Below are 2,746 nucleotides of genomic sequence, written 5' to 3'. Positions count from 1 at the left end.
AGCATGTAGTGGGACAACATGTTGGTGGATGTGGGTTTGAAAATGACGTGATGAATCAAAACCTCAATGACTTCAACTTCATTCAGATGCAAAAGCTTTTTTTCTGCTTTTTTTCTTTCACAGCCATAAAAGCTGAAGGATGTCATTCAAAAGCTGGGAGTACTTTCAGCACAGATAGCTGAACACCACTCATATGGGTTTGCTTATATCCATTTATGGTACAGTGAGAACATTCAAAGATCAGAAGCTACATTTCCAGTTTACATCAGAAGTCCATAAAAAATAGAAAGGAAACAAATTACATAATTTCATAAATTTCTATCAAATGACCTGCACCATGCCTCTTCTTTCATGCATACAGCGCACAATTGTTGCTGCTTCCCAACTCTTACGTTAAAATGCCCAACCTTATAGCAGAAATAGGTAGCCTGTTTTGGATGTTATCATTAATTATATAATTGTGGTGATTTTTTCTTTTTTAAAACGTATCTTTAAAACTAAAGGTAACTTCAATTACTGAATTACTGAAAACTGAGAATTTTAAATACTGAGTTTTGGAACATGAAATCGTAGGATTTAATTCAATTGGTATTCAGAGCTAATGAACAGGTATCTCCATTGCTGTAACCTTGTGCTGAACATGGGGGGGGGGGGGGGGTTCAAGATCTTTATGTCTAAATAAATAAACTGGGTAAATTCCTAGATGATTAAACATGCAACTATTTTGCTGGTAATGCATGAGTAAAGAAACAAGTAAAGAAAACCAACAGCCTATTTTTGCAAGAAAATTCATAATGTTATTGGGGGGGGGGGGGGGGGGGGGTATATTGGTTGGGTCTGGAAATTATGCCCCTGGGGTATCTGTCTTTTTGTGTGCTGCAGCTTGCCAAATTAGTGCTCTGCGGTCTGATACAAACAGAGTGCAGAAATACAGAGGATAAGAAAAAAAAATCTACCAGCCCAAGGATGATGTCAAGATGTCTATGTCCCTTTCTCTGTACAGGCTGTGGGACCACTTAAACCAGGGTGTCGAACTCCAGGCCTTGAGGGCTGGTGTCCTGCAGGTTTCAGATATCAACCTGGGACAACACACCTGAATCAAATGATTAGTTCATTACCAGGCCTCTGGAGAACTGCAAGACATGTTGTAGAGGTAATTTAGCCATTTGAATGAGCTGTGTTGGATTAAAGATACATCTAAAACCTGCAGGACACTGGCCCTTGAGGCCTGGAGTTGCCCACCACTGACTTAAACAATGCATCATAAAACAGAAAACACCAAACAGCAGAGCTAAAACAGTAATTGAGGCAAAAGAAATTTTAGCTTGTTGCTAGTCACTTGTATCCCACATCATTACTTGTCTGCTGAGATTTCCCTACAGACATGTACACTGGATTTGCGCTGACACTGCAGCAATAGCACCATTTTATGAGCCAAATGAGTAAAGTTCCCATAAGCGGGATTAAAACAGCAATAATATGACCTTTATATGAAATCACCAACTTCTCCTTCGAAGATGTTAAGTACCAGTCATGCGTGCACTCATCATGACCATAAATCTTCAAATAACTGAATGGGGAGCTCGATGAAAGTGACCCCAGTGGCAGGTAGTTAATAGCTTTCTCTCTGTTGTTGAATTTGGTTGACCTGTTCCAAAGTAGTTTAGGTTGAAAAAATTGGACAAATTCAGATCCCAGAAAGGGGGTGAAAAATACTTCACTTAGACTTGGATTTCTGCTTTCATGTTGATGTGGTTGGTCCTTTGTACTGCTCTGTTTGACACCCCAGGGAGCCAAGCCTTAACATAGAGGGTAGGGCGAGAAAGAGAAAGGAAAAGTGACCATAAAACATTCAAAGTATACATTTCACAGAGATGACACGTTAAAAAGAATGAGTTAAGGCATGTATATTGATATCCTTACAACACAGATGCTTTCCCTTGAAAAATGATTGTTTACCAAGTATCATAACAGTCAGACTGTATGATTTCACAAAACCTTTTAAGTTTTTTTTTTTCTCTAGCAGTCATTAAGACTGGAGAACAGGAAGAGCTACATGATATTTGGGAATGCTCTTTGTGGGCTACAGCTCACCATTCAACACCTGAATGCCAGCCATCGTCATTACCCAACTGGACCACATTCAGATTCCCCCTGGCACCTGTAATTTTCTTACAAACCAACCTCAATCAGTCCAACTGTCACTCAGCACTGGATTCCCACAGGGCTGCGTTCTCAAACACTGACTTGTATACATATGATTGTAACCCACCCAACCAATATCATCATCAATTATGCCGAACACACTACTCATGACATTGTGGTTGGGCTCATTTCTGATGAAGATGAGTTAGCGTAATGGGTGGAGGTAGAGAACTTGTCCTGCTGGTGCTCAGAAAATAACCCAAACTGAACATTCTTAAAACCAAAGAACTCATGATGGACTGTGGGAGGCACAGACAGGTCCATTCCCCTCTAATAATAAATGGAGAACGGGTGGAATCTGTCTCCAACTTTAAGTTTCTAGGCACAAACATCTCCGCTGATCTCACCTACCCAAACCAAAGCCCTGGTAAAGAAGGCCCAGCAGCAGCTGCAGTTCCTTCATGTCCTGAGAAAGAATAACCTGGACTGGAAGTTGCTTCTGACCTTTTACCACTCCTCAGTGGAGAATGTGCTCTCCTGCTGCCTGGGTGTTTGGTACACAGGGGTCAATTTAATTCAATTTATTTATACAGCGCCAAAT

This window comes from Rhamphochromis longiceps, linkage group LG20, assembly GCF_057381845.1.
Source record: "Rhamphochromis longiceps isolate RC_006_pf linkage group LG20, R_longiceps_female_GT1.1, whole genome shotgun sequence".
Classification (NCBI taxonomy): Eukaryota; Metazoa; Chordata; class Actinopteri; order Cichliformes; family Cichlidae; genus Rhamphochromis; species Rhamphochromis longiceps.
Note: the sequence above shows the minus strand (reverse complement) of the source record.